The sequence below is a fragment of the Rhyacophila brunnea genome, unplaced genomic scaffold (assembly GCF_057557595.1).
Source record: "Rhyacophila brunnea isolate RB1 unplaced genomic scaffold, BYU_Rbru_1.0 scaffold_13, whole genome shotgun sequence".
Lineage (NCBI taxonomy): Eukaryota > Metazoa > Arthropoda > Insecta > Trichoptera > Rhyacophilidae > Rhyacophila > Rhyacophila brunnea.
This window is the reverse complement of record NW_028232785.1, coordinates 38,968,840-38,996,001: the sequence shown is the minus strand read 5'-3', so window position 1 is coordinate 38,996,001 and position 27,162 is coordinate 38,968,840. Positions and strand designations below refer to the sequence as shown.

The 27,162-nt window shown below is 34.1% G+C and overlaps 1 pseudogene; it reads left to right on the top strand.

The window, feature by feature from the left end:
* The first annotated feature begins 3,669 nt into the window (after positions 1-3,669).
* Positions 3,670-21,128, top strand: LOC147077485 (uncharacterized; annotated as a pseudogene).
* The last annotated feature ends 6,034 nt before the right edge of the window (positions 21,129-27,162 follow it).

Genomic DNA, 27,162 nt, shown 5'->3' with positions numbered 1-27,162 from the left:
GAGAAAATGGGCCGCCTATTGAAGCGACGTTGATTTATTTCTTACATTACAATTTACATTACAAAATTATGTAATTATTTATCGTTTTTTTTAATTTTTAAAGTACCAACTGTCACTCTGACGTTTACTAGTTATTTTAGGTAATTAATTGCTGTTCGGTTATCAGGAATACAGCGGAAAACACATTTTGAAAATGCCCGATATACAAGATTGTTTGTTAGTTTGGGTTAGTTTAGGTTATATTAGGTTGATAACCGAACAGTACCCATTAATTTGTTACAAAAATTTTGAATTGGTCTATTCTCACTCCATTTCACGTAGATATTGCTTCCGTTTAGGGTATTTTATGGCTGCAAGTAGTTTTTTATTACCTACCTAAAAAGGGCTCACGGGCGATTAATTATATTTACAAATAATCACATTAATTATTGCTTTACGTTCGAATGATTGTGATGTATAAATCACCATATTTAAATATACTTAGGTACGTGATTTAACAAAAGATTTATATACCTACTCAATACTGTCTCAAAATATCTGTTTTAGCAATCGCTAACAGCTCGAATCTACTCCGCAATCAATAAATGAAACAAGTTTGAATGAAATATATTATATTAGTTCCTTATGAAGTTTCAAAGATGCATTCCAAATTCAAACCTTCAATATAAGACGGCATCAAGGGAAGAAAACGGCACATATACCTACGTACAATTGAACATACCTGATGTATTGGCCTGTAATCTGAATATGAACAACCCGGTTGAGGGTATTCATCATCATATAATGGGTGTGGTATATCTTCAATGATCTCGCGCTTGACGACAGCTGGTTGACTATCGGATGTTTTATCAGAGAGTTCCGCTATAAGGTTCTGAAAGAAGCATTATTACATTTTGTAAACACAGTAAAACCAGTTGCAGTTCACGAAACGTCCATACAACGATGTACTTATAATAATTATATTTAACACGAATTAGTAGATAGGTAACCTAACTTATATCACACGTATGTATCATAGCTGTCAAATTGTATAAACATGTAATTTTTTGAAACAAAGTTTAATATCACCTTATGTTCCTATATAGTATATAATAAATCCACAGTTTACAATATTAAACTAATCATTGTTATTCTCGATCTAATGTAATTGTAAAATAATTTAGTTTCCAAAAACTAACCTCAAAATTGCAACTTGAAACGTCCGCATTCTCTTGCGTTACATGAGTGCGAGGGTCCGGGTTGTTGGAATGGCTAGTCAGCATGTCAAACAAAGGCTTGCCTTCTATATCGGAGTGTTCTCCATCACATTCTTGCTTTAGATCCATGTTAAGTGTAAATACGGCAGGAACAACGTGACAAACAGGATACATTCTTGGTAATTTTAGAAAAGTGTTTCCACAATACCGAAAAGTGTTTTCCGTCGATACTAATATTTATAATAAATACATTAACACTTGACACGGGTGACACACGTTCAATAATAATTATGTATGTTTTGTTGTCAAAATAAAACAATGGAGCGATAATGATCATCAGCATTTCCTCAATCATAACGAGATCAGCGCATCTCGGTTTTCAAATGGCAAAAGGGCCCATCTGCATTTTATTTATTTTCAAATTTTCTTTTACAGACGTTGTGAAAGACAATATTAATCTTAAACGCGGCATAAGAACATATCTGTCAGTGCAATACAAACAAAATGCCACCCGTATTTTGAGCCAGGCACACGGACATTGGGTGTGATTTATACCATGCACTTATAGACAAGAAAAAGTCAAAAGACATGGCCCTTTGACAATGTCTTGTTCGTTTTAGTTACTACTTGATCCTTGACTAAATGGGTAGGCAATAAAGTGTCCCAACTTTATTGTATTCATTGATTTATTATATAGGTCAAAAATAACAGTGTAGGTATTGAGATATATCGGGTCCTGTGGCAAGCTCGGGATATTGGTAGGACCCGGGATTCACAAAAATTAAATAGGTAATAAATGAAATGTCCTTAGATCTAAGAAAAATATAGATGGAGCTATTGCATGTGTTTGCCCTTCAAAACATGACGAACTTTTTCATGCACTTGCCTCGCCCCCTTCACGCTTCCTCCGCGAACCCATCAAGGGTTATTCGAAAATATGTGTGACAGTGTGCGTGTCCCAGTGTTGCAAGATATCGAATATTTATTCCAATGTTTTAATTATATAAGCGATGTTTTTATAAATTATATTATGGCAAGCAACACTAGCGTGTTGGCTATGCACTTGGTAAAACCTTACTCACTAAAATCGACTCATGCGGAGGGCATGCAAATGTCTTTCTTTGTTTAATACGTAGCTTTATATTTTCAACGGTTATTTTACAAAGAAACTAAACTTTATGTTTAACAGTATCCAAATTAATCTCATATTGTTACGTTCCTTATGCTAATTATATCTTAACATCGCTTATATTCTTATTATTAATAAATATCTGACTTCGTTTTATTGTTAAGTTTGTAGCGCGGGAATTCGCGAACTCAATACCACGTCTTTCCGCGACTATGTATTTTTTTCCACTCTTTTTATATTGGCAGTGGTGCCATCTTTTTTTTTACATACTCCCGAATATTAAATTAAATTTCTTTGGCTTTCGTTTCTTTTGTTCGGCACAATCACATACAGTCACACAATGACATACTATTATTAAAATTAGATACAATTCTTATGTGCTAAGAACATGTTGAATATTATAAATTGACAGTTAATCAAGGAATTTTGGACGTTCGTACGCCCATTGTTGATTAGGAGGACAGGTGACAATATGGTTACACCTAATAATGACGTAATTTAGACTATCGGGAGAAGCCCATTAGTCATGGGTGTAACAGTTATATACGCTGTTAGTGTGTATTTGTCATTGGTGAATACGCGTAGTGCTTGAAAATATCGAATGGGACAATCCGAGTGGTATAAGACTACCTACTCGAATAAAATAGTACAAAACTTAAATCCAATAAAACACAGTTTATTATTTGATCGCTTCCACGGTATAGATTATTCAGTATTTCGGCCATAAATTAAATAATTACGTATTGTGGCAACACTTCTCTTAAATTAACAAACCTTGAATGGATCCTGTTTGTCACGTTCTTCCTGACATATTTACCATTAAAATGGATGTAAAGCGGGAATGTGATGGAGAACAATCTGATACAGAAGGCAAGCCTTTGTTCGATACGCAGACTAGCCACCAAATCAGCCCGGAAGCTCGCACTCATATAAAGCAAGAGAATGCCGACGTTTCAAGTTGCAATTTCGAGGTTAGTTTTTGGAAACTGATTTCTTTTACAATCACTCTGTATTGTGACTAACAACGATAAATATATTATTATAATAATTTGCTTGTTTATAAACTGCGTAGAGACACAATGATATTAAACGTTGATATAAAAAAATAACTCGATTATACATTTTGACAGCTACGATATATTTGTGATTTAGGTTAGGGCAGGTTATCTTCTAATTCATTTTGACTATAATTGGTCATTCAAGTGAAAGTGGTTTTACTGTGTTAATCATAATGTTTCTTTCAGTATCTTTTAGCGGACCTCTCTAATATAAAACCTGAGACGGATGATCAACTATCCGTCATCAAGCGCGAGATTATTGAAGATGTAATAGACCCATTATGTGATGTTGAAGATCCTCAACCGGGTTGTTCTTATTCAGAATACAGGCCAATACATCAGGTTCGTTCAATTATATAATGTGTTATTTTTCTTCCCTTGGTGCAGTCTTATATCGAAGGTTTCGGGAATATCATCTGTAAAGAATCTTGGCATTACATTTGAAAATAAACTGACGTTTAGTGGTCATATGGATACAATTTGTGAAAAGGCGCTAAAACTTTGCCTTGCGTACTTCCCGGGTCTTTTCGGATGTTACGGTACTAAAAATTCTCTATAACTCCTTAGTTAGAAGCAGACTTGAGAGTAGGTCTATCGTTTGGGCCACGCTTCAGTTGAAGTACGGCCTTGTAGAGGATCTAGAAAATTTTTTTTAGACTTCTTTACTTTCGGCTGTATGGATATTACCCGCGGCTCTATCCAACTGACTTTATCTTAGGAATGCTTTCATACTGTTATTTTAAATTAAGAAGGGATCTTTATTTAGCTACATAGTTTTCCCGACTTATACGCAGCGTAAATGAAAACTCTGCCATTCTTGGTGGTGTTGGCTTGTGTGTCTCTGATTATTATCTTTGGAGTCGAGGGCATCCGTTGTTTGCTCTCCAAAGGTTCAAAACTAACCTGCCATTAGTAATGCCAATTGAGAAGGCAATAACCATGTTTAATGAAATCGCTTCGGATATTGATATATTCCACTTACGTGAGAGTGAATTTAGGTGGACGTTGTTTTATACATTTTTAAGATAGTGTCTATCGATAGTTCACTCTGTGTGCTTCCATTTACTTTTATTTTTGTTATTTTATTTCTTATTTTAATACTTATTGTATTATTAACACACATTGTCTGTATTTTCATTTGTAACACTTATTTTATGTCAATCATGAACATTTTAAATTTAAAATTTGTTATGTTCTTTATATGTGAAATAAATAAATTTGAATTTTTATTAATTGTGCAGTGCTTAGATTGTTCAGAGAGAGAGACACCAGTGTCCAGATACTAGTGTCTCGTGTGAAACGGCTCTTACTTCTTAGTTAGGTCATTTTAAAATACGTGGGAGAACTCGTTTCATTTATTGGTTGTGGAGTAGAAATACATGCTATTAGAATAGGTACGTTCAATTTTTTATAAAGGTTGTTTTTCTAGCCCGATAGAACTTTAAATTGCAAAAATATAACACTAGTTAATTTGATATTTTTTTTAATTTAAAAGACAGACGTGCATGGCTTTTACATTTTTTATGGTTTAGGGCATATTGCCACCGTATCTGTTCTAAACGAAGCATATACTGGTCACGCAATTTAGAACACTTTTTTCGTGCACTGCCAGTTGTATAACACGAATAATGTTGGCTTTCAATGCGCCAATTATTGCTTAACTATCGGCATCAGCCAGTGAATTCGCGAACCCCCACAAGAAATATCGCCTGACTTATCCCCTAAAATTTGATATCGATGAGTGCTGTCGTGGTATCGCACATTTCGTCCGGATGCTTGTCATTATATTTTCAAACATATTATTGATCAGATGTTCCATAACGCAATCTTCAGCCTCATTTTTAAAAAATATTGTCCGGTAATGCAATCAAGGACTTTTAAGGATCGGTCTCAATCCATATGCAGCATATTTCCATACTAACAAATCCGTTGAGCTACAATGAGCTAAACCACTAAACGCAATATTTCGAGAAAATGCAATTATTTGTTGCGCGAATCGTCAACATATTTTATAAGTAGATTAGGTAAATTTGTCATCGTGACTCTATTTGTGTTATCAGTAATGTCATAAAGTCAACGCGTGTAACACATGGATTTGACAGTTGTTATATTGACATATTGTTTTTAGTTCTATCTTACCAAAAAAACACTTGTCAATCAAAAATAATTTTTATTTGCTGTAATATTGTTTAATTAAAATATACAACCCTATTCTTTTTGTAGATTTTATCCCAGCGATGTTTCACATATAATCCATTGGACGTAGCTAGAAAGGATACAATCGACAATAACCTGACCAATAACAACATAACAGATTCAACCAATATAATGGAAAATATGATACAGCATTCAGAGATAACTATATATGTACTAAACGTGAAACAGGAAGTTTCGAAATTATACTTGCCAAAGGTGGTTCGAATTGTGTTGAGAAGAGTTACATATTTTCCACGTTACTTTATTTGCAATAATTGCTATGGAGTGTTTGAAACTGTAAATCATCTAAATAGTCACTACATTTCATGCACGTCTTAGCAACCTAAGTTATATAAAACACATATTGGTAAAAAACCACATCAGTGCGATGTGTGTTTTAAAATTTTTCTGCAAATTGGTAACCTTAAACAACATAAAATGACACACACCGGTGAAAAACCATATCAATGTGATGTGTGTTTTAAAAAGTTCAACGCAAATAGTAAACTGAAAAGACATAAAATCATGCACACTGGTGAAAAACCACATCAATGCGATGTATGTTTAAAGAATTTCCAGCAAATTGGTACTCTCAAAATACATAAAATGAAACATACTGGGGAGAAACCACATCAATGCGATTTTTGTTTAAAGAATTTCCAGCGCATTGATGCTCTCAAAATACATAAAATGAAACATACTGGTGAAAAACCACATTAATGCGATATTTGTTTAAAGAATTTCTATTATACTACTAATCTCAAAATACATAAATTGACACATACTGGTGAAAAACCACATCAATGCGATGTATGTCAAAAGAATTTCCAGCAAATTGGTACTCTCAAAATACATAAAATGAAACATACTGGGGAGAAACCACATCAATGCGATATTTGTTTAAAGAATTTCCAGCGCATTGATGCTCTCAAAATACATAAAATGAAACATACTGGTGAAAAACCTCATCAATGTCATGTATTTTCTAAACAATTCTCTCAAATTTCTCGTCTTAAAGGTCATATAATGACTCATACTGGTGAAAAACCATATCAATGCGATGTGTGTTTCAAAAAATTTGTCTCAATTAGAGATCTCAAAATACATAAAATGATACATACTGGTGAAAAACCACATGAATGTCATGTATGTTCTAAACAATTCTCTCGAATTGCTCATCTTAAAGGTCATATAATTACTCATACTGGTAAAAAACCACATCAATGCGATGTGTGTTTCAATTTTTTTGTCTCAAATAGTGTGTTAAAAATACATAAAATGACACATACTGGTGAAAAACCACATCAATGTCATGTATGTTCTAAACAATTCTCTCGAATGTCTCATCTTAAAGGTCATATAATGACTCATACTGGTGAAAAACCACATCAATGCGATGTGTGCTTTAAAAAATTCTCTCGAATTACTCATCTTAAAGGTCATATAATGACACATACTAATGAAAAACCACATCAATGCGATGTGTGCTCTAAAAATTTTTCTCAAATTGTTAATCTCAAAAACCATAAATTGCGGTGTGTTTAAAAAATATATCAAATTGATTTTCATCTTAAATATCCTAATAATAAATACTTACTGGTTCTGGAACATTATTCGTACTGGAACTAATTGCAATACTGAAGCGTGAAACCTGTATGTGGCAATATTTTAATTAGTATTCCTGATATATTATTGGTCACTAAATATTGTAATGATTATTGTTCTTCATCATTTTATTTGTTTTTCATTACTACTGAAAAAATAAAGCGTTTGTCCCAAACTAAACTGAACATCTTACATGTAAAAATGCTACAACCAAATTAATAATCTGCAACTAATTATCAAAATGTATGTAAGTGTGAAAGAGTGGTGGAAGATTTGGTATTGGGTAGTTAAAATAAAATTTGAGACTAGTATAATGACATCATGTGGTATGTTATAAGCAAGCGGGCTTCTTTCCATTATTTACAAATTAAGATTTACGTATAAAGATATTGACACAACTTCGTTGGAGGATTTTTGGTATCTAGATTATAACTTATTATTAAATTAATGGAGTAGAGAATGTTCGGTGGATGTACGTGGCGCTAGGGGAGGCCTTAATACAGCAATGGATCGACCCAGGCTATTGATGATGACTATGATAGTAATAGAGTGTAATAAGCTAGTTTTACGATTGTTAAAATTAAAAATGATAAAATTATCAAAAAGAGAAAAAAGCCGTTCTGTTTTTAACTCACTTATTTATAAATACTTATATTTGGCAAGGTATCTTGGGGTCCAACTACTATTTAACAGTGGCGACAGGTGGAGAACGGTTAAAAATTCACATAAATATTGCACACTAAAATTTATTTATTTTCATTGAAGTAAGAATACAATTTGCAGATTGTGCCGGTTATTTTTTAAATTCAGTTAAACTCTGCCTCAACCCAACCACAACAATGTAGGTGTAGCGTATGGGCGATCCAACTAAAATAGTTCACACTATTTCAGTCAACCATATTTATTTTTGTTGAAATAAGAATACTAAATATTTAACATGGCGATTTTTCAATCTATAGAAAATTGAAAATTATGTAAATATAGTTTAATGTCATAATTTTCAATAATTTATAGATGAACGAATTTTTTAGACTGTTATCTACTATGCATAATTTAAAACACCAGCTACACGTAGTTGTATTGGTTCAATGAAAAGAAATACGTGATATTTTTATGTCGGACCTTCAGCCCACCTCCACTCTTTGACACTGCTATGTAACTACGATTTCTCCGAACTATCGTGCTAACGATGCGAAAGAAAGTATTTAATGTCAAACAAATTTTTCCATTCTGAAGAACTCACATTTCCTATGATGGTAAAAATAATTGTGTCTATCTTGATGTAATTCTAATGTGTGCCTTTTTCTGAGATTTTTGCGAGAGATTGCGATAAAATTGCTATACATTTAAAAAAGTAAACCGTCCATATTCAGAGTTGAATTAATCTGTATTATCTTTATAAAAAAAATATCTTTCTTCAATAACATCCCATCAATGGCGAAATGTAGATTTAATAATACTGTTATATTGACCAGTCATATTCTGGATTTAGTTTATACCTGTATATGGAAAGCTATATACCTCTATTCCTGTTAGCTTTTACCACTATTTAAGTACCCAGAACTTCACTGCTACGTATATCCACCGAAGTATATGGGTATATCAAGCGAGCTGGTTTTGGGGGTCTGTGGTTGTTTAAGTGCCCGATTGGGGCGGGGCCACTGTATATCGACATTTCGCAGCCTGATATTCCAGGTTGTTCTATGTCACTTTCAGTAAAATTCTCTGAAGAGCAATTTGAAAGTTCACATTGAAATATTTGCGCAACCAATATACGTATATATTAAAAACTGTGTTCTGCATTTAAAAGAATAACTTATTTTCGACATTATCGACAAATCCACTCATGTTTTTTTTTGTATTTTGACTAAGGTGTTAAACAGAGTTCTGGAAATGGAACAAAATGGCATTTAAAAGTAATTTTGCTTAAGAATGTGATATAGAATAACCTGGAAATTAGGCAGCACGATTGTTTACTCGTCGACTGACATATTGTTTCACATAACCTACTCTTGTCTACTTCCGTATCCATTAGTTTAATTTGTGATATTATTTTATGCCCAACATGCACATTCCATGCCACGTTGCGCTGATTTTATTGTTTTAAATTTATCTTTCATGTTTAACCCACATACGTGAAAACTGGTATCACACATTAGTAGCAAATATTACGCATTTTTGACGATAATAATATAGGTATATTGCCTGAAGAAAGACAGAAAAAATATGTAGCAAATTAAGATCCTTCTAAACTTTAAGCTACAGTATGTGACTGCATACATAATGATCAGTATAGCTCGCCCGAAAAATCTTTATGAATAGAACCACGCTGGAACAATGCTTATAAAGTATCCGTATTTACTTAGCAAATCCGTTGTTGATTTATGCAAATTATAACTTTTTTTTCTAGATGCCTTTATGCCTCGCATTTACTAGAGAGTTTCATTCAGGAATTTGGCACTCAAACTAATCTACTTGATGCTAACCCAACTTATAACTGCATTTTATCGCCAAATTGCGTTTAGCGATAACGCTCATAGTTGCTTAACAGATTTGTTAATAAGGAAAATTTCATACACGGAAAAATACCAATCCAGAAGACTTCCTATAATTTATTAGTTTCACAAAAATGCATCATTTGGTGCGGTTTACACGCTGGTGACATCGTCGCACAGTTCTTCAAAAATGGGGACAAAGCTCACGTTAAGGTCAATGGATATCCTGTTCAGAGCCATGATTATTACTTTATTTTAAATATGGAATCATTCGAACGAACAGTGATTTCAACAGGAAGTGCCATACAGCTACCGCAACCATCGCTTTATTTTAATCAAGGTTTGGAGATAAATTGATTTTGAGAAATCGACATGTCAATTATTAGCATACAGGATTGTGCGATTTGACATCTCTGGATTATTTCCTGTGAGGTTTCGAGAAGTCACTGTTTTATGCCGATAAACCAGCAGCATTAAACGCATTAGAACCCAACATTTTCCGAACTATACGACCAGTTTCGGCATCGTCGGGCACTGTGTATACTCACCAAAAGGCAAATAAACACTGACAACGAATACTATTAAATAAGAAATCAATACAATATAGTACCTATGTAAAAATTTCATTAGGTACCAACCTATCAAGTCAAGGGTCACAATAATAAAATTATGAAAAGTTAAAGTGTTTGTTATAACCTCCCTATATTATTATAAATAATAAATTTTCAAAAACTAATAGATCATTAGTAATTATTATAAACAATAAAAATACTAGTCAAGAGGTGTCAATCATCTTTTCTGACTCATTACCGAGTTACCGACTAGACGGCGCTGATTCGGCTTTATCCTCTTAGGATCGCTCTTCGCAGGCAGCACGAACATATCTGAATTTGACCGACATGTCGACCGACGAATTGGAGATAGCCGCCGATAACTGTTTACTGCATGGAAGGCCTTTCGTGTTAATTTGGACAATGAAAATAATGGAATCGTACTAAAGTGTAGACCGTTAAGAGTAAACATGCTAGAAAGATATTTCTTGTAATTTTTTTATTAAAAAAGTTTCTGATTTTTCTTATTTGAAAGAAGACATAATGTCACACTCCTCTGGAGGCTTGGAGAGGCCGGAACCATTTCCGAGCTGACTCATAGTAATGGTCGATAACGAGAAAAAAAATATCCGGCGACGTTGTTTGTCAGAACGCAAAAAAATGCAACGCTGCATTTGTGATGGGAGATCGCTTGTAGCGCTTCTCGCTGATAGCAAGATCGAAAGTGAAAAAGTTTAGGCTTCTAGAGATTGCAATTGTAAACATACTATACATCTCGCGTTCCGAGAAATTGATAAAAAATGTAATAAATAGTAATAGTAAAAGTATAAGTCAAATAAAAATCGCCATTTTAGACCATTCCGAGGTATTTATTTGTTCACTCCCAAGTCTTAAATAACAGACATTGACCAGCAACCAGCATACCGAGCAAATAAAAGGAATGCGTCTTCTTCGCACTGACGCGAAATGGCAATAACTACATATTATGGGTTACAATGATGAACCTCATTAATGTACCTAGTTTCCTTGTGCGAACTGGTGCCACTTATTATGAATGGGATAGTGTGAATAAAAACGATTAATACCAAATAAGTTTCTGATTTTCTTTATTTATCTATAAAATATAATACATATTGTTACTAAATACAGTTATTAACCAAGCTATTGACATATCTACTCAGCAGGTTGGTACCTTCCACTTGTCAAACGGCTAACAATGTTTGGTTCATTCATTCAAAACAAAAACTTCCGTCGGCTGACATTTTATTTAGACAGAACCAAGTCTATTCTCGTTGGACATAACTATTATTAGCATAACAAGGCAAACGCTTAATAATTAAGAGAAGCATGCATAGATCATTAAATAACACCAATTTACAGGCATAAACGAAAATACGAACAGTTGTACATTATTTTTGTTATTTATTGACGTCACACGTATAACGATTGAATTCAGGAGCACTTGATAGCAATCTTGTGTACAGAATAGATGTGCAGTGGCATCTAGTGCAAAAATACGAAGCTTGCACACATTTATATTTTTATAAAAATTGATGTTTTTTGAAATGAATATAAAAAATATTAAAATATGGATTAGTAAAAATCTCTTAAGTACATCATAGAAAACTTATTAAACAAAATTTTAATAATGCCTAAATAACATAACCATAAAAAATATGTACCTAAGTAATAATAAGATGGGGTCCTTTGACAAATTCACATGTTATAACATTTTTTTAAATTTGTAAGTTTATCTTGTTTTCAGATACACTGTAACGTAATTTATTCAAGTACCTTAGAATAAATACGTTTGAACATTTTAATGGCAACACTTTGCCTCGGAAATTAAACGTTGTTAACATGGCAGACTGCAGCGGAATCAATCTTTAAGTTGGTATCACCTGCGCGTGGGACGCGATTGCGTGCGCGTGGATCGTACGTCAGTCAACATCCGGAGTGCAACGAGGACAGTCCAGTTTTGAACGAGGTGCCGGGTTTCGGACGCCTGGCCGCCCCAAATGGCGGACGCACTCAACCGGTATTTATTGTATCACTTGTCTAGAGGATTAGATTCCTGTTTTATTAACTTTGTAATAACTCCCCACAGAAGCTCTAGCTTTGTTGTGTTAGGCATGGCATTTGTTCGATTTAAATTGTAACTCTTTATTACTATACTTTGGCGGTTGATCCGCGTTTAACTTGTTGCTTCTACTTGTTTCAATAAATTTCATAGTGTCCGATCTCGGAACGCATTTAAATGATTTTATTATTTAATTCTTGTCCTGATATGTCCCGTGTATTGAATACGGCGTTGGAGGAATCTGGGCAAGTGGCGCCCCTTTATACTTTACACTATAAATAATTTAACATTCTTAACCCGAAGTACTGGAACCTTGAGGAACTATTTTGAACGTACATCATGGTATTCACGACCCTCAGATAAGTAGGTATTATTTCTTACAGGGATGGGGATTCATATGCTATACCGCGGTTTGTTTTATTTTGAGCTATTTCGGATGTTATAACATTGTAGGTACACACATGTATTTTAATATTGCTAAAGCATGGGTGGTATTTAGAACGTTACAACACATTTATTATTTATTACAGTAGTTGATATTGTAAATTATCAAATAAATGTATATCGCCTTAAACCCTGCGAAACCAAACCATAACAGAATATACTTTGTCAAAAATACTTATCTATCTATAAAATATCTAAAATTATGACATTTAATCATACATAAAATAAGATATTTTAAAGATAGAATAATATTTTTATCGATTATATTTTGGTTTGGGCAGGGCATGTGAATTAAAAAAAAAATTAACAAACAACATGTGTGATATGTATTTCTAATTCAACGAAAACAAATAAATGGACCGAAAAAGTGTGCACAATATTGTCAGATCGCCAAACAAAGCTATGAACCAGCTTACCCCAAAATGGCCGTGCGTCTTGAGCGTCGTGGGTTTTAGGTTCAAATCCTGGGTCTGGCATATACACATATTGTTTTTAAATTTGTGTAGGGTCAGACTATGGACTTAATAGGTTGAGCAAGTAAATGACATCCGTTTATCGTAAAAACAAAATTTGTTACAGGCCCATGTGTTCCTATTAGGATCGGATATGGTTTAAAAAAAAAATACCAGCTTACGGTAGTGGAGTTCGATACACTTCAATTTATGTCACTAAGAACTAACGTGCACTTACACCAATCCAAAATACACTAAACAACAAACGAGATTTATTAGAGCAAGTGGGTTTGAAGTATTCAAAAACTGTATTTAACACAGATTATGTCTGTTAATATTATGTCGCTATAGAATGGGCTACAAAAATATAAATTGTTTTCGTTATCGGTTGATGATAAAAATGACGTACGCACGTTCGTTCCCTTCTCGACTGATCATTATTTCAAAGTCTTTACTACAGATACTTAATCCTAGCTAAATGGTGAAAGGGTAGCTAACGCCTTTATTGGTATAATATAATATAATATTGAAATTATGTCCCAAAAATGCAAGATTTTTTAAAAATAAATAAATCGTGAAATATGCTACCAGAAGTTATGCATGAGCAATTATTTCACATTCAAATGGCCTTGTCTGAATACGCCAATTAGGGTGGCCCTAATACAATAGATAAATTCCTACCCACCTGACAATTTGACCCTTGCCTGGCACGATAAATAACCGTCAGTCATTCATCAACTGTGCGCATATAAACACTTACCTAAGCTAAGCCGTCAAGTGCCACGCACCGGATGACTCAGTGAACAATACCGAACGAGACTGATGATACGACCAGGATTGACAACAAAACCATGGAGCCAACCTAAATAGCATAAAAGGTTAGTGCCTGGCATCCTAGACATACCCTGCCTTCCCAGCATCATTTCTTTACAGTTCACTGATAAGCACAGCCAGTGTATTTTATTTTAGAGACAGTTTGCATGCGTATAAGAGTTTACACGAAATGGCTTTTTACCTGAATGGGTCCTTTCATGTGATTTCATCTTATTAAAATATATGCATGGGTAATTGCATAATAATGATGTATATGACTTTTCACTAGAATTAGTCCTTTTATGCAATTTCATGCTACCAAACGTTGTGGATGCGTAACTACACTCATCTCATTAAAATGACCTTTCAACAGAATGAGTCAATTTATGCGATATTATGATATTGGACCTTGTGCATTAAGACTTTTCACCAGTATGAGTCAGTTTGTGTCTTTTTATGTTACGAGAGCTCGTGCATGAGTATTTGCACTTGACACATTTAAATGGCTTTTCACCAGAATGAGTCATTCTGTGTATTTTCATACTACTAGACGTCGTACATGAAAAATTGCATTTTTCACATTTAAATGGCTTTTCACCAGAATGGGTCATTTTGTGTGTTTTCATGTGAACTGACTGTCTGCATGAGTAATTGCATATATCACATTTAAATGGCGTTTCGCCCGAATGGGTCATTTTATGTGTTACCATGTTACCTGACGTCGTGCATGAGTAATTGCATTTATCACAGTTAAATGGATTTTCACCAGAATGAGTCATTTTATGTGTTTTCATGCTACCAGACGTCGTGCATGAGTAATTGCATATATCACAGTTAAATGGCTTTTCACCAGAATGAGTCATTTTGTGTGTTTTCATGTTACCGGACTGTCTGCATGAGTATTTGCATTTATCACATTTAAATGGCTTTTCGCCAGAATGAGTCGTTTTGTGTTTTTTCATGTCACTTGAATGTCTGCATGCGTAATTGCATATATCACATTTAAAAGGCTTTTCACAAGAATGTGTCATTTTGTGTGTTTTCATGTGACTACATTGTTTGAATGAGTAATTGCATTTATTACAGTTAAATAACTTTTCACCAGAATGAGTCGTTTTGTGTGACTTCATGACGTGTCCAGGACGAAAGCTTGAAAAATGACCATCGTCACATTTCACCAACCTTGCAACGGAAACGGTCGTTTTCGCAATTGTGGTTTTGTGTATCGTTTTGTGAAGCAACATCAGGTCGAACGATGAAAAAAAATCAAAACAGATACCGCACACAAAATTTTCTTTATGAAACGATTTTTTTTCCAATTGTATAACAGCCACTAATAATACCGTGTTTACCATATTTGATTGAAAAATATGTTTACTATTGCGACGGACGACATCTTTGTACCTTTCAATATATTCTTTGAATTCTATCTTAATGTCGTGTTCCTCAATGTGTAGGTCTTCGCTAAACAATTGTGCTTCAGACACGTCCCAGGACGATATCATTGCAGCATTGGCCGGTAAAGTGCTTCTAGCGATAATCTAAAAAAACATATAAAAGATTTATTAAATTTCAATAATTATGTGATTTTTAAATAACAGTTCATTATAAGTAGGTGATCTAGGTAGAAATATTATACCTAAACACGGTGATAGTCAACCTTTTTAAGTAGGCACGCGTGCCAAAATTTTCAAAATTTAATCTTTCGACTGGCTGAAGTACCGTGCAGTTTTCATTGTGAAAAATGAAAAAGTAGTTTTTAAGAAATCTATTAGAAAAAGTTTAAATATTACAATGATAGATTCTATCTTTCACCGTGTTTTTAGACGAATGCATTACTTTTATTCTGGGAATATATTATTTTTGCTTGTTTTCAAAAAGATCGTGGGAGCATTTTGATCACGCTTCATTCATACATTTCCCATGACTGAACAGTTTTCCATTTTCACTGTCTGTCAGAATTACTACTACTAGCTCCACCAAGTTTTTGTTTCTTATTTGGTACAGACATTTTTGTTGGTGCCAATGAAATAGTTTGTTACTGTATTACTTAGCTTTGTTCTTTACACACAAAATGACACCAGAATTCGCTGCGATCAGATGAGGCATTCTCTCGCTACAGTGGTCTCAAGCTTTTTAAATCGATCAAAATCAGAAGTTCGCGGAGCAGCTTCCTCCGCCGCCTGATGAGGTGAGTGCGATAATATTATGTGTCACGCATAAAGCATTAGGAGCGATTTGTTCAAATATATATTTACATTAAACAAATTCTTGAAGAGTATTTGCCTATTATTTTGTATACAATACAATCTGTATTTTTTTTATTATTTTATTAAGTAATTTCAATTTCAATTTATTTATTTATTTAACATATTGTGGACATTACAAATTATAAGTTTAAGACGTTCACAACATGACATTTAGAAACAAAGAAATATTATTAAAACAGTTTTATGTACAGTATAAATGTGTAAATACAAAAAATATTAAGTATATAGGTACAAGGAAGTACACCGGATGAGTTAAGCAGACCCTATTTTAAGAATTTAAAAAACAACGTCCACCTAAATTCACCCTCACGTAAGTGGAATATATCAATATCCGAAGCGATTTCATTAAACATGGTTATTGCCCTCCCAATTGGCATTACTAATGGCAGGTTAGTTCTGCACCGTGGGAGAACAAACAACGGATGCCCTCGATTCCTAAGGTAATTATCAGAGACACACAAGCCAACACCACCAAGAATGGCAGAGTTCACATTTACGCCGCGTATAAGTCTGAAAAAATATGTAGCTAAATAAAGATCCCTTCTAAATTTTAAGCTACAGTATGTAAGCATCCCTAAGAGAAAATCAGTCGGATAGAGCCACGGATAATATCCATACAGCCGAAAGTAAAGGAGTCTTAAAAAATTTTTTTGGACTCTCTCCACCATAAGGCCGTACTTCAACTGATGCGGGGCCCAAACGACAGACCCACTCTCAAGTCTGCTTCTAACTAAGGAGTTATAAAGAATTTTTAGTACCGTAACATCCGAAAAGACCCGGGAAGTACGCAAGACAAAGCCCAACATCTTTAGCGCCTTTTTACGAATGGTATCTATATGACCACTAAACGTCAGTTTACCGTCAAACGTAATTCCAAGATCTCTTACAGATGATATTCGCGAGAGAACTCTGCCATGCATCGAGTACTGGAAACACAATACTCGTGAGGCTTTAGTAAACGATAAAACATTGCATTTATCAATATTGAAGTCCAGTTTGTTACGCCTGCCCCAATCTAATATATCGTCTCTGTTCTGGCAGAACACACTAACTGGAGAATACTAGTTTTGATTAATTTGACTTTGAAGTTGTTAAAATGTTTGAAATAATGGTCTATCATGTGAGTTTATTAAATAATCGTAAAAAGGATGACTTTAAAATAAAGACTGTTTATTTATTAAGAAGGTTTCCAGACGGTAAAGTTTGAAATAAGGAACATTTTGGTACTAACTCAATATGTCATTTTTTCGAATTAGTGTTTTCTGCGAGAACAGTGACGATATTATCTATATCAAGTTGGAGTTGACGACAATCGTCCAAGGTGACAACTTCCATGAAGAGTTTCAAGTCGTCAGCAAACAACAAAAACATAGCATTTTTAATTACCAATGCTATGTCATTTATGAAAATCGTGAACAGCAATGGCCCTAAGTTTGAGCCCTGGGGGACACCAGATAATGTGTAAAAGGTCTGTGACTGATAAAGGCCGTACGAAATGTATTGTTGACGGTTCCTAAAATAACCCCCGAATAGCTTCAAAAATCGATCCGACAATCCAATAAGTTGGAGTTTTTCCATTAGAATATCGTGATCGACTCTGTCAAATGCCTTCGAGAAATCATTGTAAGAACAGTCAACCTGGCTGCCTCTATCTAGTACTGACGACACATAATCAGTGAATACCATCAGGTTGGTTTCCGTTGATCGGCCTGCTCTAAATCCATGCTGTTCATTCATTATGAATGACTCAATTTTTGGAGAAATCATGCTGTGCATTATCATCTCCAGAACTTTTGCTGGTGCAGAGAGAACAGCTACCGGCCTGTAGTTTTCTACTGACGACTCTGTACCACTCTTATGAATTGGAGTCACCTTCGACATCTTCCATATTTCCGGAAAGATACCTGTCTCCATTGTAAGATTATATATATATGCAAGTGGGCTTTTGACAAAATCAACACACCCCTTTAAAAAAAATGTAGGGACGTTATCCGGTCCCAAAGAGCGAGTATTCTTAAGTTTTTTAATAAATCTAAACACGTCACCTTCATCAATTGGGAAGATGTCAACGGATTGGGCACCGCACGATCGTTTTCTTGACATTGAGGCGACATCCAGATTCGGAGTACTACTTGCGTAGACGGACCTGAAATGACCAGCAAATGCTTCTGCCATTCTATGTCTAGTCACCTCTTCGCCCTTCCAAGTCATCGAATTGGCAAATCCACCATCCTTTCTTAATGATTTTATATAATCCCAAAACGATTTAGGATTTTCGCGAATGCAATCCTTTACCGATTCCATATATATTCGATAGGCCAGCCGAACAGCTTGCCTCACTCTCATACGATAAAGGCCAAACATTTCATAGTCATGCTGACCATGCTTAGACTTCCAGGCTGTATGATAGTAGTGTTTGACTCTAATGTCTCTAATAATCTCCCGAGAAAACCACTTCGGATATCGTCTTCCACCTCGACATAGTGACTTCCTTGAAAAACATTTATTAAACACATTATATACAACATTATAAATTAATTATTAAATGACATATTTGATTACATTTCAAATCAGAATCATCACACGCAACTAGTTTTTCTCCTGAATGTGTAAGTTTATGAGTTCTAAAACAACGTATTCAATACGTTGCTGCCAAAAGTTGGTAAGTCGATAGTTTAGGTATTTTGAGCTTACCACGGATAAGATGTCTATACTTATATACGTTTGCTAGAAAAAAAAATCAAGATCATCCGATTTTTAGAACATTGTATTTTTAGCTATTCATTATGTTGATAAAAATACGTAACTCTTGATTTTTCAATTTCCCAACATCAAAAGACTGTAGAGATGTCTACAGTATTAATCTAGAATAATGTAATTACATTATTTTCAACAGAAGGTATATCGAAGAAATATCAGAAACATTATCAAATTACATAAACTTATTCAATGAAAGAACTTAAAGTTCTAATGTGTAAGTTCATAATATGAACTTACACATTCAGGAGAAAACCCATTTGCGTGTGATGAATGTGATTTCCAATATAATCAAATATGTAATTTAAAAATACCTAGTAAGCTTAAAAAATATTATGGAATGGCAATACTGATAAAAAAAACCTTATAAATGCGATGAATGTTCATATAGATGCTCGCAAATTAGTGTTCTTCTCCTCTTCTTGGTTGTATACTCATGGCTACCATGTCCATTACTTATAAGATCTTATAATTCCTGATCCCATATGATCTTATAAGTTATGGACATGGTCGAAAACAAAATGTGTCATAATATGTAGGTATTTAAAGACTACCACGTCGCGAGAATCTATATGAACATAGATTGAATTTATAAAATTTTTCATTAGAATGTGACATTGTATGTCTCTTAAAACGTAAATTTGCGAGCATCTATATAAACACAAATCGCATTTATGAGGGTAAGCTCCGTTATGTTTTATTTTATTGATTTTAAGGTTTCTAGGTTGCGAGCATCTTTATGATCATATATTGCATTTATAAGGTTTTTGAACACTATTTTTTGTCATCGTATGTATTTTCGGCAGTGCACGAAAAAAGTGTTCTAAATTAGGTGACCAGTATATGCTTCGTTGAGAACAGATACAGTGGCAATATGCCCAAAATCATTTAAAAATGTTAATGCCATGCACGTGTCTTTCGAATTAAAAAAAACTATCAAAATTAACTAGTGTTATATTTTTACAATTTATTTATTTAAAGTTAAAAAAACAACCTTTATAAAAAATTGAACGAACTTATTCTAATAACATGTATTACTACTCCACAGCCCATAAATGAAACGAGTTCTCGCACGTATTTTAAAATGACTTCATTAAGAAGTAAGAGCCGTTTCACACGAGATACTAGTATCTGGACACTGGTGTTTCTCTCTGAATAGTCTAAACACTGCACAATTAATAATAAATCAAATTTATTTATTTTGCATATAAAGAAAATAACAAATTTTAAATTTAAAACGTTCATGATTGACATAAAATAAGATAAAAATACATAACAATGTGAGTTAAAAATATAATGAGTAATAAAATAAGAAATAAACTATCAAAAATATAAAAGTAGATTGAAGCACACAGAGTGAACTATCGATAGACACTATCTTAAAAATTTATATAATAACGTCCACCTAAATTCACGCCCACGTAAGTGAAATATATCAATATTCGAAGCGATTTCATAAAACATAATTATTGCCCTCTCAATTGGCATTACTAATGGCAGCTTAGTTTTGAACCTTGGGAGAACAAACAACGGATGCCCTCGACTCCGATCAGAGACACACAAACCAGCACCACCAAAAATGGCAGAGTTTTCATTTACGCTGCGTATAAGTCGGGAAAACTATGTAGCTAAATAAAGATCCCTTCTTAATTTTAAGTTACAGTATGTAAACATTCCTAAGAGAAAGTCAGTCGGATAATATCCATCCATGCATCGAAAACTGGAACAATACTCGCGAGGCAATAGTAAACCATCTCCAATATAATATATTATCCATGTCAAGTTAGAGTTGACGACAATCGTCCAAGGCGACAACTTTCATGAAGAGTTTCAAGTCACAGCAAACAATATAAACATAAACATAGTATTTTTAATTACCAATGCTATGTCATTTATAAAAAAACGTGAACAGCAATGGCCCCAAGTTTGAGCCCTGAGGCACACCAGAAAATGTTTTAAATGTCTGTTACTGATAGAGGCCGTATGTTTTCCAATGATAACTCCGTACCACTCTTATGAATAGGAGTATCCTTCGACATCTTCCATGCTTCCGGAAAGATACCCGTCTCCATTGTCGGGTAAAATATATATGGAATTGGGCCCTTGACAAAGTCAATACAGCTCTTTAAAAAAAATGTTGGAACATATTATGCGGTCTCTAAGAGCGAGTATTCTTAATTTTTTAAATAAAATCTAAACACGTCACCCTCATCAATTGAGAAGATGTCAACGGATTGGGCACCGCATGATCGTTTTCTCTACATATATATAAACGCGACATACTTGTTACTCCGTCTAAACGCGACCATTCATGCAGCGGCTCGAGACAATGGTGTCGCGTGTGAAACGGCTCTAAGATTAAAACATGTATTGTTAATTCCAACTTTCGATATAAGACTGCACCAAGGTAAGTAAAATAACACATTATATAATTGAACGAACCTGATGTGTTGGCCTGTATTTTGAAGAAGAACAACCCGGTTGAGGATCTTCAACATCACATAATGGGTCTATTACATCTTCAATAATCTCGCGCTTGATGACGGATAGTTGATCATCCGTCTCAGGTTTTATATTAGAGAGGTCCGCTAAAAGATACTGAAAGAAACATTATGGTTAACACAGTAAAACCACTTTCACTTGAATGACTAATTATAGTCAAAATGAATTAGAAGATAACCTGCCCTAACCTAAATCACAAATGTATCGTAGCTGTCAAAATGTATAATCGAGTTATTTTTTAAATCAACGTTTAATATCATTGTCTCTACGCAGTTTATAAAAAAGAAACATATTATAATAATATATTAATCGTTGTTAGTCACAATACAGCGTAATTGTAAAAGAAATCAGTTTCCCAAAACTAACCTCGAAATTGCAACTTGAAACGTCGGCATTCTCCTGCTTTATATGAGTGCGAACTTCCGGGCTGATTGGGAGGCTAGTCTGCGTATCAAACAAAGGCTTGCCTTCTGTATCTGACTGTTCTCCATCACATTCTCGATTTACGTCTATTTTAATGGTAAATATGTCAGGAAGAACGTGACAAGCAGGATCCATTCAAGGTACATTAATTTAAGAGAAGTGTTGCCAGAATACGTAATTATTTATTATGTATTGCCGAAATACTGAAAAGCCTATCCCGTAGAAGCGATCAAACAATTAACTGTGTTTAATTGGATTTAAGTTTTGTACTATTCTATTTGAGTAGATAGTTTTTTACCACTCGGGTTTTGCATTTCCATATTTTCAAGGATGACACGTATTCACCAATGGCAAATACACACTAACAGCGTAGGTAGGTATACTGTTACACCCATATTGGGACTCTCCCGATAGTCTTAATTACCTACGTAATTATTAGGTGTAACCATGTCACCTGACCTCCTAGTCAACAATGGGCGTACGTACGTCCAAAATTCCTTGTTGTTAATCAGTTATGTCAAAATGTTCAACATGTACTTAGCACGTAAGAATTATTGTTTACCTTTCTAATTATAATAATAGTACCTACGTCAGGAAAGAATGTGATTGTGCCGAATAAAATAAACGAAAGCCAAAGAAATTTAATATTCAGGATTATGTAAAAAAAAAGATGGCATCACTGCCCAATGTAAAAAGAGTACACTAGAAAAAATAGGTACATAGTCGCAGGAGGACGTGGTATAGAGTTAGCGAATTCCCGCGTTAAAAACTAACAATAAAACGAATTCAGATAATTAATAATTAGAATTTAAGCGATATAATTAACATTAGGAACGTTACAATATAAGATTCATTTGGATACTGTTTAACATAAGTTTCTTTGTGAAAATAACCGTTGAAAATATAAAGCCACGTGTTCAACAAAAAAAGACATTTAATTTTTGTGAATCCCGGGTCCTACCAACATCCCGAGCTAGCCACAGGACCCGGGATATCTCAATACCTACACTGTTATTTTTAACCTATATAATAAATCAATTAATACAATAAAGTAGGGACACTTTATTGCCTACCCATTCAGTCAAGGATCATGTTGGTAAATATAACAAACAAGACATTGTCAAAGGGCCATGTCTTTTGACTTTGCCTTGTCTATCCGTGCATGGTGAAAAATACGGGTGGCATTTGGTTTGTTATAGGTTCGTTTCTTTCAACATGAACGAAACAAATCAAATTAAACCATAGACAATATACATACAAATTGTAGTTGACCGGAAATGGTTTGAGATTTGACGTTTGGTTCAGTGTATCATTGAAAATCAAACCGTTCTCGGACCATCAGAAATGGTTTGACATGAAACGTCAAACCAATTCGGATGATCCATAGACTAATGGCAATCTGTCAAAGTGTTTTGGCATTTCGGCATTTATATATCGTAAGGTGTTCATATTAATATGTTAGATATTTACACCATAGGAGTTCACTTGAATTATATGTATTATAGATTAATAATCAATACCTATTATTCATAAGTAACCATACGCGAACAAGACGCCGCTTTTGGTGTTATTATCTCAAAATCCAGCACTATTTTCTATGCAAGTTCGATTTAATATCATTACTATAATTATTATGTCAGACAGAGAATTTATTTTCATTTTATTTATATTTTGTAACGGAGATTCTAAACTACAAACTGTGTTAAATCAACCCGGAATGATCTTTATATTACCCAGCGAATTTAATATGTTCGATTGTCGTCTAAGTCACAATATCATACTGTCGACATGAACAAGTGGTCAATTATGAAAAGCTCTAATCAAAAGTAATTTTTAAAAACTCGTCATACCTATAAATCTTATAAATTAACTAAATGGCTACCTATTTATGAAGCATTCTTTATATTTTGTATATTTAAAATGAATGAATACGACAGTTTGTTAAATTTGTATTATTGTAGACCAAGATAGGAGGTTAGAATTTCATAACAAGTTGACGTTTCAAATATGTTTCTGTTTTAGAGACTAATATATTATTAATTAATTTTAAGTACTGGCAACACTAATTAGTTGTCAGAAAAGCGTTTCCGTGGACATTCTACCAAACGGTTCCAAATCAAATAAATCCAACGGTGCCATTTGATTCGTTCAGTTCAGGTTCAATGATACGAACTTATTAATTGCACTGACGGATATGTTCATTTGCCACGCTGAATATTATTATTGTATGTACTATTTATCAACGTTTTGCCATTTGAATATTGAGATGCGCTGATCTCGTTATGATTGAGGAAATGTTTTCGTTTTAGCTCCATTGTTTTGTTTTGATAACAAAACATACAAATACTTAATTCATATTGAAGTGTGTCAAGTGTTATTGTACCTATTCAGCGCCATCTTTAGATTAATCAAACATGAGCATATTATTATCTTTTTGCACAAGCAACGAGTGGTCCACTGTTCAGCTGTCAAAATTAGATCCCAGATTGCTTGACATAGTGATTCTCCCTTTCACGTTTCAAATTGAATTAACTTTAAAAATCTCAAATCACAAATATTAATAAATTAGGTATAAATAATATACATTCACACTATTCATTAGATGTCAAAAACAGACAAGTCCTTCACAAAAAAACCGGTGGTAATATCGATTTCCAAAAAATATGTACCTACCTAGCATCGATCTGTGCATTACATTTTGTAGGTGTATTTAATGCTAGTGTATTATTTGTCACGTAACTATTCGAATCAAACTTTTCCCTGTGTGAACACGACAGACGCGTCAGTATAAGCACTCTATAGAACAATGACAGGTTATCCATAGATAAAAAACGGGGGGGGCGAAAAAAGGAGGACCAGTCGTTCAGTGGCGCACCCAGGATTTAATATTGGGGGGGGCAATGAGAAGAATGTAAATTAGTCCCATTGGCTCTTTTTCTTCTTCACAGCCTAATTTCTCGTTTATCGGTCTTTTGTCTATCGCACTCGGTGTACCTATACCATGGTTCCCACATCCTGAAACGGGCCCTCAGGCTAAGATATTTGGTTGGCCCCTTACCTACCGCTAAGATTAAAGGCAGTGTGAAACACTACATTAACGTTTTTCAAAATGTGTTTTAGTTAAAATTAAGGGTACTTATAAAGTGAATTATTAGCGATTTTTAATACATCTACTTTAATAATGGAGCTGTCGAGTATCGACACATAATAATCAAAAAATATATTGCACAATTATATTAAGTAATTGAAAATGTTCATGGTCATGAAATATAATAGCGCCGCAGGCGACTTTTTTTACTATTAAAGCTAATTTATTATGTATGGTTATCTCACTTATCTGGTCAACCCGATTCGCTGGCCCCCCCACAGCCCGGGCCCCCAAGGCTAGAGCCCTGTCAGCCCTCCCCAGCCATGACCTACACCACTCCGGAATTCGGGTGGACACCGAGAATTTTTTTACAGTTCCATTAGGGATTGGGTTTCTAAAAAACCTGACATTAGTGTTTCGAAATTTTTGTGCTAGAAATTAAAATCTAAGAATTTTTTCTAAAAAGGGTGCTGGAGAATTATTACAAATCATTTTTATGCCGTGTTTTTATTTGTCTAAGCCCAAAGGTTATAGTTTATTGGCTTTCAATTTAATGTTTAAAAATCATTCTGATAATTTTCATTTTTGGGGGGTGCCAGGGCCTCCTGCCCCCCCCCCCCTGGGTGCGCTACTGCAGTCGTTGTGAATTAACGGCTTTATACTTGAGTCGGTAATGACGTATTATACATATTAATTTCGACGGAAAATAGTTTTCAGTATTGTGGCAACACTTTTCTAACATTAACAAATGGATCCTGTCCGTCACGTAACACGTGGCTTCTGGAATATTATACCCTTAACATGGATGTAAAGCAAGAATGTGATGGAGAACACTCCGATATAGAAGGCAAGTCTTTGTCTGACACGCTGACTAGCCATCCAAACAACCCTGACCCTCGCTTTCATGTAACGCAAGAGATTGCTGACGTTTCAAGTTGCAATTTCGAGGTTAGTTTTTGGAAACTAAATTCCTTTCAATCACTTTAGATTCAGAATAACAATGGTTAGTTTAATATCGTAAACTGTGGCTTTTTTACATACTATGTAGGAACATAAGGTGATATTAAACTTTGTTTCAAAAAATTACATGTTTATACAATTTGACAGCTATGATTGGTACATGTGTGATATAAGTTAGGTTATCTACTAGTTCATGTTAAATATAATTAATGTACATCGTTGTATGGACGTTTCGTGAACTGAAACTGGTTTTACTGTGTTTACAAAATGTAATAATGCTTTCAGTACCTTATAGCGGAACTCTCTGATAAAACATCTGATAATCAACCAGCTGTCGTCAAGCGCGAGATCATTGAAGATATATCACACCCATTATATGATGATGAATACCCTCAACCGGGTTTTTCAAATTCAGATTACAGGCCAATACATCAGGTACGTTCAATTGTACGCAGGTATATGTGCCGTTTTCTTTCCTTGATGCCGTCTTACATTGAAGGTTTGATTTTGTAATGCATCTTTGAAACTTCATAAGGAACTATTATATTATAATTCGGCCATACTTGTTTCGTTTATTAATTGCGGAGTAGATTCGAGTTATTGGCAATTGCTAAAACAGATATTTTGAGACAGTATTGAGTAGGTATATAAATCTTTTGAAAAGGTATATTTAAATATGGTGATTCATATATCACAATAAATTCGAATATAAAGCAATAATGAATGCGATTATCTAAAAGTGTGATCATTTGTATTGTGAATAAAATTAATCGCCCGTTAGTCCTTTTTAGGTAGGTAGGTAATACAATCTAAGCCTATTGTCTATAAAAAAACTACTTACAGCCATAAAATACCATTAACAGAAGCAATATCTACGGGAAATGGGGTGAGAATAGACCAATAATTCTATTTTCAAAACTTTTTGTAAACATTTAATGGTGTAAGCCTCAATTTTTTTTAAATCACTACATGCTGCATGACAACATAAATTTAGGCGTTCCAGCTAAACAGTTTCACATGTCAAAACTGGCGCACTGCACATAAGCAAACCGGAATAGTTTTAGTTTTAACGTTTAGTTCACTGTACCAGCAAACTTCAAACCATTTTCTGACCGTCAGAAGTGGTTTAGTCTGAAACGACAA